This window comes from Papilio machaon, chromosome 2, assembly GCF_912999745.1.
Source record: "Papilio machaon chromosome 2, ilPapMach1.1, whole genome shotgun sequence".
Lineage (NCBI taxonomy): Eukaryota > Metazoa > Arthropoda > Insecta > Lepidoptera > Papilionidae > Papilio > Papilio machaon.
In genome coordinates, this window is record NC_059987.1 from 1993691 (window position 1) to 2009800 (window position 16110).

The window sequence follows — 16110 nt, forward strand, 5'->3', positions numbered from 1 at the left end:
ATTGACCTTTGATTATGTTTTAAAATACCATATATCTTTTTTTTTAATAATTCAATGTATATTTATGTTATATTTTATCAATTTGATGTTTTTATAGTTTGATGACATAAGACATAGGTGCGTCAATCTTTTAAATATAAAATGATTATAATTTTTTCTTTTTAATATGAAATCAGACTTAGAATTAATTTCTGCTGTCTATAAGATGTATTTAATTAATTTTATATTATTAAAATGATTAATGTGCGAAATAAGCGAAACGAATACAAGATATTTTGCTTGTTCAAAGCGCGCGCGTTTATAGCGCCTACTACTGATAGTCGAAAACAAATATTTAGTTCTGTATTTAAAACGATCAAAAATTTCCGGAACGATTCAACGGATCTTAATGAAATTTGGCACAGATGTAGAGCATAGTTTGGAAGAACACAAAGGCTACTTTTTTCTCTCTTGTTAAAAATTCTTAATGCTGTAAACCAGCAGATGGGCACCTCTGACCGGGCGCAACACGGCCCACCGGGACAGGCTGAAAACCAGCTACACAAGGCTATGCCTTGCGATACACGCTGAGCCTGCAGCCCATTGTTGTCATATTTTTTTCTGTTAATAATGCCTGAAATATTGTATTCCTTATGATGACAATAAAGGAGTTATATTTTTATTTTATTTTTTTTAATGCCGCGGGGACAGTGTGCGATAGCTAGTTAAACATATTTTTCTATAAGTGAATATATCACGTATTAATTCAACTGTAATCGTAGAACTTAAATTAACTTTGCAGTATCATAAACAAATTAAAAATCCTCATGACTGTAAAACTGTTACGTATTTGCGTTCGAAGCGTAAATGATTGAGCGCTAACATAATCTTTACTAGCACTTTTAACTGTTCACTTTCGCAAGACAATTAGAAAATTAAACTGGTTGCAAAGTGTTGTTAAATTACGATATTCTACTTTCAATTGATGCTTTACTTATAAATCGATTACTAATATACCGCTTATTAATGGGGTGAAGAAGCACCTATTTCTACTGTTATCTAACAGTTCTCATGAAGAACTTACTATAGATATGATACTAAGAATAATGTCTTACTTTAAAGTCCAAGATTAGACAGAATTTTTATATGTATTGCAGATAAAATGTGCCATTTTAGAGCCATTTTTAATAATGTAGGATAAATAGGTAGTCAAATTTTTACTTTTACTTAAGCCAAAAAGTTCGTCCCAGTCTAGTAGCAAAGTCGAACGGTCTAACACGATTTATGACAAATGCCTTCGTAACGTCATCGTTAATTATATCAACATTAATATGACATTTTTTGATGTACTTTCCATCCGATATACATATTATTTTAATACAAATTGTCGATGGCGATTGTCACAAATATTCGTGCTAGGCCCACAGACTGTTATTTAAATACCTCGTTCTATTTGTAGTAACGAAAGTGAATCTTTTTTCTGTTAACACGTCGTTGTATCTTTGTAATTAATTCGATATCTTAGCTTTTACTTTCTTAGTGGGCGTAGCATTAGCATTCGAGTTGCCGCGCTGTTCGCTGGTAGCCTTGTTAGATGGTAGGTAGGCGGCATTAAGTCGTAGTTCAATGTTAAAATAAACATTTAAATAGTAGGATTTAATAGGATTTTTTTAACAGCCAACACGTCATTAAGTTTTTGGTTTTATTCTTTGGAATAAATTTTTGTTTCAACTTTGTACAATGAGGTAGAAAAGCGAACATAAATAAAGCAATTGGTTTGTTTATTTGATCATATAAAATCAAGTAAGTTTTGATAATATTATAAATGCGAATATTCAAATGGATGTTTGTTTGTATCTCCGGAACGGCTCAACGAATCTTGATGAAATTTAGCACAGATGTAGAACATAGTCTAGAAAAACACTTAGGCTATTTATTATGTTTTTTCGTAATACCTCTCCTGTAGCACTTTCATATAAGTTGTGCCTGCAACAAAATTCAATACAATGTATATAGGTAATCTATGTAAATACATTATCCGCTTACTACATAGAAGCTAACAATCATCAACCACATAATCATCAATGGGTATGGGAAGGTATGGTACGCGCGTGTCTGTTAAAAGTTATTAATATACGTACAAACATCACCCACACATACAAACAATAGGTTGGGAGCCAAATGTATTCACCAAGCCTGCAATGCAATTCTTCTATTTATACTGACACTCGTTTATTTAGTCATAATGTGGACCTTTTTATTTGTGCGTCCAGCATTGCAATCAGATGAATGTAAAAAGAATCAGTTATTTATTTACATTAGGAGACATAGGTGAACTGTGAGCAAATAAAAGAAAAAACACAAATATTTTATCTGTACAATTTGTTAGCTAAGAAAAGATTTTCTAAATGTTATAATGCTTTTGTGAAGTCGCACTGTACATAATTAAATATAAACCTCGGGTAAAACTTAAAAACACATTATGTTCATCTTAAAAAAGAACAAAAATTATCAACTAAAATAAACAATAGGTTGAAATAAAATAACAATTAAATAGAAAAACAAAATTCGGACTCCATTACTATGAAGTAGCTGTCCTTAAATTTTGTACTACATTTTTTACTATTCTATAAAACCGTCAGACATCATTAAAGTCACATTTACAAAACATTTACAGAAAAAAAAAACTTATTCGCTAAAGACAAAGGTAAAAGAACTTACTTCGTAGCCCTTGTAATGATGACACAAAACCGCTTTTTATTAAAACACATTTAATCATTATGTTTGGGATAGCGTCATTTCGTTTCGTCACGAGTCATTATATTCGTAGCATGACTGATCGTTGGCGCAAGTCTTCATTGCCTATTGGTTCATGATCTCATCTTGATTGTTAATAAAAAATAGTAGTTAAAGTATCACTTACTTGCTTATAACTTGCTTAAAGAAAAATTCTAACGTTCATGCAATTCAAAGTTATACTTTTTAGGAAGTTTAAACGTTTCAAGGTTACCTCTATGATAAAATTCATCCTGTTATTATATTTTTTGTAAGCCGAATATAGATGGCGATTATTATTAATTGCATCTGTGCACAAGTTCGACTATCAACTATTCTTCACATCCATAAGTGACTTGTATTAGAACATTACCATCAAGTTGTATTTAAGTTAAATGTTCAAGTTCATTTTACTTTGAAAAGTTATAATAAATAGTATAAATAGTAAGGATATTTATTATTTCTCAATGGCCATTGTCAAAGGAAGTTTAGCCATTTTAATCCTTTTTCAATGTATAAGGTATAATTGACAGTTTAGTGTGCATACCATATCCGGTCTCTATGTTTTATTTTTTATCAGCTGCCAATAAATTTGTAAGGTATTTGTTTTATAATAATATGACCATAGCAAGGCGTAAAATGTTGTGTTCTTTTTGCGTAAACGTCTAGGTCGTGCTTCTTTGAAGGTCGAGTCCATCCTAAATGTTTTAATTGGGTCTTTACTTTGTATTTCCTTGTTGTTTTTTTTAACATAGATTGGCTTGTTGGCTTGAATCATAATCAAGCTGTAGAATGTAGACGCGTGTTTCTGTCAATTAATAATGATTTATTCGATTTTAATAGTCATAACTAAAAAAAAAACTGAAATTGATTTCTGAAAATTTTTGCGAAAGTCCAACTTTGACGTTAGTATATTTGACTTGTGTATCAACGTGACATGTACTAACTTGCCTTAATTGTCTAGGAGCGCAACGTTTGATGCACGTCACGCCCACAACCGCTGTGGCTCCTTGCGTCGCCTACCCGCGTCGCGCTGACTCAGCGGATGTCCCACGTAGCAGTATTCGTAGCGTACTGCTATAAAGACGTATGACCTTCAAATGTATCAAATATTGGGCACGATGTATCGTGGTTCCTGCACTTATAATCTTTAGTGATTCCTGTTTTTAATAATTGCCATCTGTCAAGTATGCGATAAAGTCTGGATACCTACTTAGTTGCTGAAAATGTTTATGCATCATCGTTGAGAATAACATTGAATATTTGAAAGCAAATATTTTCGATTAGACGTAGTCAATACGTAGACGTAGTATAAAATCTTAAAGTTTATTACAAAGTAAGGTATTAAATAAATATAAACAAATAGGGTATGAGGAGGTAGATTATTTCTCGATAAAGTTTAACGTAGTAAAAAGTTTTAGCGTCGACTTAAAATCTCAAACATAATATTATACTATTAACAGACATAATATTATATATCATACAATTACGTCCATGTTACACGTAATTATAACTTCACTATAAATGGCATGGATTGACATAACGTTTTGAAAAAAGGCTTGAACAGCTAATCTTTCTTTCGTTATATGCAAGCTAAAATGGTACTTAATGTGTTCAGCTCTCAATATAAAAGTTGAAGAAAATCGTATGACACGTGGGCGCCTAAACGAGAAGATCGCGTGTTAAGAATGCATGTAAATTAGCTCATGGGTATTTGTTGGCAGTGAAAGTGGCCTAAACTAAACTGGCTAATAGTATGTACTTATATGTTGTTATAGAGTACTGAATCCCATTTTACCACTTAACGTGAAAGTGGTTTTAAAAAGTGTATTTAAACAAAAAGTTATTTTTTCGTTCAAAACAACATTTCTTGGATGTTTTGCATAATTCGGAAGATTTACCAGAGAGGATTACTTTTGGCGAGTGAAGGTGTACTCTATATTATCTACGTAATAGATTAAAGAAGATTTAGGAAGTTTGATCTTTTTACTAAGGGTAAATAAGTATTACTAAGCACCATTGAGTAAGGAAACTTAGTAAGGAATACATTTCGTTACTTATAACACGGATATGGATATACTCTAAGTTGTTACTATGTACCTATTATTAAATTTATATTTATAAAAGAAAGTCGTGTTAGTTACACTATTTATAACTCAAGATCGGTCGAACTGATTTGACTGAAAATTGGTGGGCAGGTAGCTTAGAACCAGGAAACGGACATAGGATAATTTTTACCCCGTTTTCTTTATTTTTTATTCCGCGCGGACGGAGTCGCGGGTAAAAGCTAGTAATAAATAAATAATGTATAAGAAAAGACAAATGACGATGATGACTTAGTTGAAGGAAAAAAACTTATCAGTCTCTATTATAAATCTAACATCAAATTATTTCATTTCAAAAACTTACAGACATATTTTATGCCGAAAATGGTAATTATAAGTCCGCACATTCAACTGCGTAACGCGTGCGTAATATCGAACGTTAAAGAATGTTGTCTCGAGGTCATTGAACATCACATATGTTGTGTCTTAATCAAAAGTTTACTAAGTATTCGTTTACCGTATGCCTAAGACAGCATGTTGAAGGTTTTGCGAAAGTATGTTCAGCAGATGATAAATAGAAGCTGACGATGATTGTATATTGTTTTAGTATATTTAGATAGATCGAAGGCTTCCTTATATCATAGTTGGATAGTAATGACGTATGCTAGATATCTCCTATAGTTACTTTGGTATTCTATTAGATTAGAATACGTATAGAGAATGCTTGGGCGTGCCGCTGGTCGCATTATAACGATAACCGGACGTTTTCCTTTTAAAGCAGCTACCGTTACACGCGACCTACAGTTACGCGTCGTCGTATTTTATTCCTGGTAGACGTGGGCGTCATAGTCTAAAAATTTGACAGTCAAGTGTCTATTTATTTAATTAACAAGTATTTCACAATTTTATCCTAATAGTTAATCTTACTAATATTATAAATGCAAATGTTTAGATGGATGGATGGATGTTTGTTTGAAGGTATCTCCAGAACGCCTCTACGGAGCTGGATGAAATTTCGCATGGCAATAGACCATAGACTGGAAGAACACATATGTATATAAAGGTACCTACAGGTTATATTTGAATTTAGAAAATAGGACTTGGCCTTTTACAAATAAATTTATTTGGTCAAAAATAAAAATCATAGTTACAACAAAACATATAAACAACGAAATGGTGTAAGTAAATAATAACCAAACTCACTGGAATATGGCAGCGAGGGATTATTATGATGATTATCGAAGAGTCGATTACGATAAATTCAATTAAATTAACGCCCTAAAATTATAAATTTGTGTGGAATTTCTTCTAAAAATGTCTGTACTAATAATTAGATCTTGCCGAGGTACGATAAATCAAGGTAACAGAATTTTAAGCGCATTAGGCAATACCGATAAGGTATGTGTGCCAAACACCAGTTCTGCTGCACCGGCTTAGCGACGGCGAAAAAATGCCCACTTAACAAACTAGTTTTTTATAAAAACGTAAAATTCGTTTTCTGAAGCATGTTGTAGGTTTGGTAAAGTGTGTATAGTTGGATGTATTTTATTGGAAAATTAATTAATTTAACGTAACTTATTCTACTATTTTCATATGTTGTATGTTGATTATATGCGAACTAATCGTAAGTTTCTGAGACCAAAATTCCCGTATTAAAATATATTGTTATCTCAAATGTATTGTAAGATACTGACAGGGTTAACGATATGTTTTATACGGAGATTTTAATCAAATCAGGTAGATAAGTGGGAAATGATTGCTATTAGTTCGTACTACCTCATTAACTTAATGTAAGTCGTGACAAAAATTATAGCTTTTTATGTGTAAAATTGCGCACGTACTTAGCATCTTAATAAAACATCACAGAGTAATACATCATATTGACAAGTCATTCAACATGTAATAATATTTAGGTGCTCAAGCCTGCTTGAAATTCTTATCGACTTTTTATTGCAAAGAGCCTTGGCATTCTTGGCAATGTTATTGAGAAATTAAAATAAAAATATTTAGTCATCCTCATTGGCTACTATTGGAACCCGAGTAACTTACATTTAACTCACAATATTCATATATTTAGTTTAAAACTAGGTGTCGCACGCAAGTCCCTCCGCGCGGTATTAAAAAAAACTTAATTAGTTGCCTATGTGTTTTTCCATACTATGTTCTACATCTGTGCCAAATTTCATCAAGATCCGCTGAGCCGTTCCGGAGATACCGTCTAACAAACATCCCTCCATCTAAACATTCGCATTTTTAATAAATATAAGATTAGATTTTATTATAAGAATTGACCCTGTTAAATTATAAACCCATAGGGGTTTTAATGATGAGTTTAAACGATTGTAACAATTGTTCCATAGTTTTTACAAAGAAAGTATCAGCTTGGCTAAAATATTATAACACGTTCGGAAATCAAAGAAAGTAGTAAAGTTTCGGTTTTTCGTCACACTTATAAAATTGGTTCTCGCTTTCGATTTCGAGTCGGAAGACCTTTGAGTTAAAGTTATGGTTTTTAAATGGCCACATTAGCGATTATTCGTTAACGCCTTTTTAGGGTTCCGTGTTCATTTTCTTTATAAATTACACACCTAAAAGAAACTCAGTTACAAATAATTTTTGAATAAGATTTACATAGGCTATCGACAACATCAAGTGATTGTTGTGATTCTTTAGAAAGTTGGTCTGGCTTATGTGAATCCAATTCACCTCCACTCACAAAATACGGGCTAACCATTGACTTACGCAAAAACCGGGCCCATACAACTAACAATTAATGAGAAAAATATAAGCATGTTAGTAAAGTATTTGTGGTATTTCATCTTATATATGGCCTATAACAAGTTTAACTCGAACATATGTACATATAGTCTGCAAAAAATAGTTATAGTCCTAAAATGCATAGTATGTTGACCGATAAGTAGGCCACCGACATATTAAAACTTAATCCTTGAATTTACATTACGTATGACCAACCACAGTGGTCTAAAAAGGGAAATAGAAAAACGTGTATATACAAATAACGTTGAAATAATAAATCAATTAACCGATTTCTTCATAACCGTGTGATTTTTATGGCCCCCAAGAAAATAGTATAAGTATTTCGCAAACACTATTTCACATCCTACAAAATTGTTTAATAAAATATCACCTAATGTGTTAAAGGATGTTCATAATTTAGAATACCGAGGTTTACATATTAAAACTAACTAAATATAGTTTACTAGCTGTCGCTCGCGTCTCCGTCCGCGCTTTATACAAAAAAACTTAATTAGTAGCCTATGTTCTTTCTATGTTCTACGTCTATGCCAAATTTAATGGTGATCCGTTGAGTCGTTCTGGACATACCTTCAAACAAACATACATACATCCATCTATACATTCATCTAAAAATCGCATCATATAAGTAATATAAGTACTATACGAAACTTAAGTTTTTAAGTTTAAACATTTTGTCCCGGTATGGTTTTCGTAGTTCTTTAATTCGATTGCCAAAATTGTATATATTGGTTTAAAGGTCATATTTTGATTATAAAATATGCACAATTGATTTCACTTTCCCTTTTTATGAAAGCGGTATCTTGTTTCTTTAGTTAACTTTTGCGTTCGTATTTCTTCTGTCTACATCATTGCTGATGATTTGTTTGTTCGACGATTTCACTAACATCTATTGTTGGAATATCTTTGTTACCAAGGTCAAATGTACGACGCCGTATTAATTAATAATTTATAGCTTAAAGAAACATTATATTTATTATTTTTAACTGTTTATTCTTTAAAGATACGCTTTTTTATAGGCTAGGCTTGGGTACAAAGTTACGTAGGACTTGAAAAAAAAATATTTGGATGAATAGAATACTTTTGTACATTAACACATATTTTAAGTCATTACACAATGACGTATATATTAGAATTATAACGAATGAAATTCCAATGATGTCCATGTTTTTTTCTTTCACGCAAAACTCATATAATGTGCCAGTCTGAACACCTAATTGCTTTCAATCAATGCTTCTATAGAATGGCTCTAAGTGCTAAAATACCGAGATAATTTCCTGTATGTTAGGGTATGTATTAAGTTGATACTTTTTAACTGTATATATAATATTGGTTGGGTCTTATTCACTGGTGCAGAAGTGTATTTAACGATCTGCTAATATTAAGCTTTGTACTTTGACCTTTAATAACAATAAAAGCTTTAAAATTAGGTAAAAAAATAACATGCACAATGTTTTTATGATTTTTAAATGGTTTCCGCGTTGTTTTTTTAAAATGTTTGTAAAGTCACGAATTTTTAAAACCCAACTGCAATCGAACCTATTTAGTAATATAACTAGACATAAAATTTAGTTGAATTTAGTTTTAGAGAGCCTCATCTACTTATTAATTATGAATAATAGAGAATAGTTAAGGATTTTCTTTCTATCTCCCTTAATATTAAGAAATTACTGAGGCCCATGAATATCTCTGCAGAGGAACTGCACATTCGTTGCTGGGAAAATTAAAATACATGTGTCCAGTTAAAAAAGTTTAACTTTTAAAATAAATTAATTTAATTATAAATTCTATGTCACCTACTTATGTGGCAGTGCGGCAAACGTGTGGTGCGCGCGCGCAAAGTAGCGGCGCCCAGCTAGCGGCCAGCACGCTTCAATTGTGCGCGACTTCGAAAACAGAAACGCGCCATTTTTAAACCGTTATGATATCGAAAATTCGAATTTAGAATCGAAATTTAATTTAGTGCGAATTATCGATATTAGTGATAAATTACAGTTTAACAATAATCTGTGAAGTGAATTAAGTATTTTGGATAAGCTGTAACTTAAAACTAAGGTAAAGATTTATTTTTTTAATTTCATAAGGAATTGGATAAAATAATGATTTTCAATTGTTTTAATTTAAGATTTTAATGTACTTAAATATGAATAATATACAGTATTATTTTGTATTATTTTAATGAGACTCACGATTCGTATATTAAAATCAATAAAAATAATTTATCATTATTTATTTTTAAGCCCAGTGACTATTGCATCTTAATATGGATAGTCATAGAAATGTATTAAAGAATAATCTTACTAATATTATAAATTCGAATGTTTGGATGTATCTCTAGAACGGCTTCATGGATCTCGCTAAAATTTGGCATAGATGTAGAACTTAGTTTGGAAGAATACATAACAAGTCAGAAAATTTTGTAAAGTGGTCATCTCAAATTATTTAACTTCCTTACATAGTACCTTGTAAGAGGTTATCTTTATTAAAACCTTTTGACACTAGACTCCCCTTGAATTGGGTGCTAATAAATGTGCTTATTAACACAAACAGTTGTTTTCAACTTTGTCAACGGATGTATGACGTCACAAACACAAGTAAAAATAATGTATTCATTTTTATAATTATTAATTTAAGATGTTATTAAAATCAACTAATAAAAGTAAAGATAATGAGAAAGATTTTATTTACAAATTTTTAAAGTTCAAATTATTTCCTTCATTTTATCTTTTTAAAACATGAAAATTAATTTGTCCGTTAACATAAGTTCATTAACAATAATTTGTCAAATGTTTGTTATTTGTTTATAAAAATTGTTAATAAAAAAACTAAAATTAATTTATTTACGTAACTTATAAACTTCACAAGATATGAATACATCGTTGTCGTCAGCTCATATAACCCTATCGAGAGGCTCGGAACCTAACCAATTTAGGGATGACTAGGCCATAGTCAATCACGCTGGCCCAGTGCGGGTTAGTTGACTTCACTCATATCTTTGAATTTTATCGCAGATATGTGCAGGTTGCATCACGATGTTTTCATTTGCAGCACAACGTCGGAGCAAATTAATGGAAAAATATATTTGTACAAGGCAGGGATCGAACCTAGACTTAGAGATTACGCTTTAGTTAGGCGCTTAAACAATATTTGGAAAGTGCAGGAATTGTATGATTTAATACACCCATCCTTTTTACATCATTAACGTTAATGTGCACGGAGGTTAAGTTAGGAACTTCCCGCGGATTTTGACCAATTAAATTATTACGTTTTTATAACACTAGGTTTTCAAGTAGATTATTTGTGTGAAAATATATATCATATTTGTGTAGTTACACAAATTTCCTTGATATAAATGCTAATTGTTAAACTGTCCTTAATACATTAGAATGGCTAATTTTTTATGATAAAATTAAGATTTTTTTCCATTATTTTAAAATTAGCGGAAAACTAACATCATTATATTTTTAAAAATAAAAATTTACATGAGCGTCATTGTTCGTGATTATTCAATTTTTATTCGGATGGAGGATCTTAAAAAAGGTAAATACAAGACACCTTTAACTTGACCTCGGCTAAACGGAATCCGTTTTGTGTCACGCCAAAACTATTATGTTAATTTAATTTATTCTTACTTTTGTGTCAGAAAACATGCACGTTTGATGATATTTGGTAGTATCTTCAAATTTATTGATCATTCAACTAAATATGTATAAAATCCTTAATGAGTCACATCTTCTAAAACGTATTTATAAATTTATGTTTCATTGAAAAATTCTTTAATTCTCAAATCGTGTTTTGGAGTGATAACTCACGGATAAACTTGCTTATGTTGAAAATAAAAGTATTACGCAGCTTTGTAATTGGATTACGCATTGAAATCAATATATGAGGAGAATTTCCGACCACAATTTATTGTATAACAATACTGAAGTAAGTGTTTGTTAGATATAGAGGACGCACATATTACAAACTAGCTTTTACCCGCGACTCCGTCCGCGCGGAATAAAAAAAAGAAAACGGGGTAAAAATTATCCTATGTCCGTTTCCTGGTTGTAAGCTACCTGCCCACCAATTTTCAGTCAAATCGATTCAGCCGTTCTTGAGTTATAAATAGTGTAACTAACACGACTTTCTTTTATATATATAGATATAGATATCTTGCATTTTTGATATATGGGTGAGACAAAAACTAGGCAAATATGTTTATATAATAGCTTTAGGTCTTACATAAGTTAACAATAAAATTTGAGCAAATAACTAAATTTTACCGTCTCTAATCTTATCGTAAGTTCGGTTAATTGTAAGCTTTAAACTTGTTCTCACTTCTGGGACAATAATTCATTTGTTAAGAGCAAGCGGTTCTATTGCTGAAACTTTGATATTGCGACATTTTATCGTTGTCCTAGTTAAACCTTTTGAATTGCCTTTCCTGAAATTATATTGTAATTTGTGACTAGATAATATAATTTTTCATTTTCATTTTTTATATCTCAATGGCGGCGCTAAGAAAAATAACATTTTATAGCATTACTTTCTCTGGCGTGCCCTTATGGAATGTGACCAAGTAACTTTCCGCCAAAAATGTCTCAGAATTACTACATTACATAATCTACAAGTAAACAGACCTGGATTGAGCCAGCACAAAAGTTTATTTGATAAAAAGTCTATGGGAGAGATAATTTGTAAATTAAAAAAAAAAATAAGAAGTGAATTTATGCCAACAAAAAACAATCAATTCTTATTTATACCAAGAAGATTTAGATATGTTGTCACTTATGCATAGTCATCAATAATAGACACTAATCAAGTGTCAGAACAATCAGTTTCTCCTGTGATAAAACTTTGACCATTTGACTTTAATTCAAAGACTTTGATAATCTTAAGGTATATTTAACAAATCTACAACATCCCTAAGCATTAATTTTGGGACCCTGAGACCAGACAGTTCAAATATAAACCATTATTTTTTAGTAATCCATGCTATTATTTCAAAGATGACGCATAAGGTCAGAAATTTACCTGCCAGGAATTTTTAAATAAGGCAAATTAAGCGTTTTAATTTTTTTACTAAATTTTGTACGAAAAGGGTGAGACTGCCCTTGGGACATTAGACGGGTTGAGTTTGGGTTATTAAGTTAAGGATAAGTATGTGATATGTTAAATCTGTTGTAGTACACAAAGTAATTTATAACATTTACCGTTGGTTTCTGAGACCAAAATCCCCGTTTAAAACATATTACTATCTCTGTTTTGTCAAAGATAATGGACATTTATGTCAATTCTATTTCATAGATTTCTATTTCAACATGCCGAAAGCGTGATAACAAAAGTTTTACTTTTATTCTTATCAATTTATTTGTCAAACAGAAAAATGGCTCCACACTCTTTTGCATTTAAAAACTTAACACAAAATATTTGAAAGCATGAAATATTTTAACAACACTATAGTGTTAAAAAAGAAGAATGGCATACGTTAATGCGTTGCGTCTTACGCAAGCGATCATCGAAAGTGGCTAGCAAGTGGCCAGATGCAAACGTGTCGGTAGCGTCCGAGCGAGAGTGAAGAATCGATTTGCTGCGAATCGATTCATTACTCGCGGCTATTATATCGATTTACGATTACAAAACGTACCGCAAAAGGTTGTCGATGTTTTGTCTGATATTGAAATCGAGTTACGTTTCATAACTCAATTTGTTTATGTGATTTTCAATGAAATCCCAAACTGTTATGTATGTGAGTGTACGTCCAGTATCAGCCTCAGGTAAGGGATGATTCCGGACATACCTACAACACGAATTGCACGGGAGGTGCACCTCCAATTCTTTTAATTTTGCTTTTCTATTCAATAACTTGTTTTGCGAACGGTACGCAGTTTGTAGATAACTATGTTATTTCACGAGATGGGCCACGATTTGTTTAATGTACGCACATTACCGGTGCGCCGCGTTGACTTTACGATGTCGAAAGCGAAAAATGACAGTAATGTCGTTACGGTCCATAATGTTACTACTAACATATTGATCGGAATGTCATTTAAAATTACCCATAATATACAAATCGACCGATGAAAAGAGTTCTTCATAGTGATGTCAGATCTTGAGATTGTAACTCTATTCATTGATCTCTCTCAAGAGATGTTAATTTATTCGTCGCACTGACAAAAACGCAGACTGAATATGCTAATCAAAAATGAAAAACCATCTTGAGATGTTAACAATGAGGAAATGTTCTAGAATGCCGAGAATCTTTAAGGTCTCGTCGCCTTAATCGTCTTTAAATAAGGTTCCTTGATATATCATGTCCAGTAGTAGTCAATATGTTGTATCCTTTCTTAGTAAAGCAGGTAATTGAGTCTAATTGAGGGGTAGAGGGGCATTTCTTCTGGCCACATTCCATTTGTTGATGTGGCATGCCGTTTCAATACAATAATAAACAAATAACAATGAATAATTATGGACATCTCATACGATTCAAACATTACATTAATGAGAGAATTACTTATAATCAAAATTAGTTTCATTAGCAGTTATTGTTATCAAGGCGACATATTTTTCTCCTCAAATCAAATAAATTCTCCGTGTAAAGTTGAAGGTCCAACCTAAGAATCTAATGCAATGATTAAAACTGATGAATATTTGGTTTACGTGATGTGGGGTGCGTAAATCACGTCATTAGCGACCGTGTTTCCCCAATGTATGAAGAACCTCGCTAAGAGGTCGCTGAGTCATATAAGTTTTCAAATATTATGTAATGAACCAATAAGGTCACTTAAATATTGACGACGATGATGCAATACTGGTGACCCGTTTTCGACATGACGCCAAATTCTATTTCAACTTGATGAATAAAAATTTTTCTATTAAAGATTTTTCCTTTACACTATAACTAGGCTCTTTAGTAAGAAGTCAAAAGACGTATGTACGTTGTAAGTCCAGTTCAGTCAAACTTGAAAGGCTCGAGATATTCTTATATTTAATTTTAATCTAATTGTAAGTTTACGTATCAAATATGAAGCCTGTATACAATTTTGTAACATCCTCAACTTCACTCTAAAATATTAACCTTCATTTCCTTTGAAAAGTGATGCAACGGTGGAGTAACGAAACGTCCAATATAACATGCACCGTACTTCTTAGATGTTTGTATATACATACAGGTCTATTAAATTGGATATTTGATTATATTCCAATCAGAGAATCAGGATGCGGTAACGCCTGACGCATTTTAATTGTGGCACAGTAACTTGGCCTTTGTTGCTTTGCGACACATGCGGGGAACGTTCCGTGAATTTTGTAGCCGTGATGTCTCTCACATAAATATGTTCATTGAATATCTATTTTTGAAGGCTAATGACCTTATGTGGATTATAGGTTAGCGTCTTATTTATTTGAAAATGGAACACAAAACAAGCTATAGTTCGTCGACCTCTATATTTAGACATTTAACTCAAATGTCATACCTTTGTTTCACGCATTAAAATAGATCAACAAATACGATTATCGTATGATTGGAAAGATTATCAATTCACATTGGCATAGATCTCGCTGAATATAATTTAGTTTTCCTGCATACTTAAGTTTGCTCCTGTATACAGTTAGAAATATCTGCACCACATTTCCAAGATTAAACTAAATGTTAATTATAATACGAGCTAATAATGTTACATTCCTCAACAATGTACAAACGTTGTACAGAAATGTTGATTAAAACTGGTCGTTGTAAATCAAAACTATGTATTACCCAATTCGTAAAATTGATTCCTTAAACAGCGTCTACCACAGGAACCAGTTGCCTTGTTGTTGCTGTCCGGTGCGAGTTGTCGGTGACTCAGATTTATGCCATTCTTCAGATTGCGAAACGATTCTTACTTATTCGTATTTCACGAATACGTTAAAGGCACATGTAATGTTAAGTTGCTCTTATGACATTACTAAAAATGATTCTAGTTTAACGATTAGTTAAACGTTAAACGATAGTTTAAATTGTTGATTTTATGTTGTTTCTACTGTTGTTATTGTGCTTATCAGTTCTTCTTCTATTTCTCTCGTTACGATTATTGAAAATTTTATTTAAGATTAAAAATTTTAGGTGTCGCCTTCGACTCTGTTCGCGCATAAGTAAAATAACTTAATAAGTCCCTTATGTGTTCTTCCAGACTATTTATTATCTACATTGTAACAAACATCCATCCATTCATCTATCCAAACATTTGCATTTATAATATTAATAAGATTGATAGTAGTTATATGTTCCAAAAATGTAATCAGAGACATGCTCTGTACTTTTTATTTCTACTCCTTCTCTCTTCAACTTAGTATTTTGATCAACTAAACGTGGTCTTCGTTTATTTCTTTCTTGTTTCATTTCATTTTAGATTTTGTTTTAGTTTATATTTTTATTTAACTAAATAAAAATCGATTACGGAATTGCATATTTGCTATAGTTTACTTTGTTAGCCGACTTCAAAAAGAAGGAGGTTATCAATTGTATTTTTTTTATGTGTGTTATCTCATGAAAATTTTACAGTTGCGTGGA

General features: G+C 31.7%; 1 protein-coding gene across 1 annotated transcript in view; it reads left to right on the top strand.

Moving 5' to 3' along the window:
• The first annotated feature begins 9554 nt into the window (after nucleotides 1-9554).
• Nucleotides 9555-16110, top strand: part of LOC106709306 — a 124077-nt gene continuing 117521 nt past the window's right edge. Inside the window, exon 1 of the mRNA XM_045680896.1 lies at nucleotides 9555-9629. The gene's annotated coding sequence lies outside the window, so the exon portion shown is untranslated. The remainder of the gene's footprint in view (nucleotides 9630-16110) is intronic.